Below are 297 nucleotides of genomic sequence, written 5' to 3'. Positions count from 1 at the left end.
TAAATCAATGGAATGGCTTTAAAATCAGCACTGCTGATTTGAAACCTGTCTTAGATTGCAGGAAACATAAATTGTTTTATGGTGTTAACTGCTGTGTCTCTTGAATTGCTAGCGATGGTAGTTTCAGCCCAGAGAAATAAAGCCAGCGTATCATACATATAAATAGGCAAGTGTATTTTTTCTTCTGTTTCCCCAGATGAATCAGCGGGGCTAGCATAGCAAGATATGAAGTGTACAGGCAATTTAACTGTTTGAGAAGCATCAATTTGGTGTAAAAAAAAGGGGGGGGAGGGGGGA

This window comes from Egretta garzetta, unplaced genomic scaffold (genome assembly GCF_000687185.1).
Source record: "Egretta garzetta isolate BGI_Z169 unplaced genomic scaffold, ASM68718v1 scaffold616, whole genome shotgun sequence".
Classification (NCBI taxonomy): domain Eukaryota; kingdom Metazoa; phylum Chordata; class Aves; order Pelecaniformes; family Ardeidae; genus Egretta; species Egretta garzetta.
The sequence above is the reverse complement of the archived record's forward strand: the minus strand, read 5'-3'. Positions refer to the sequence as shown.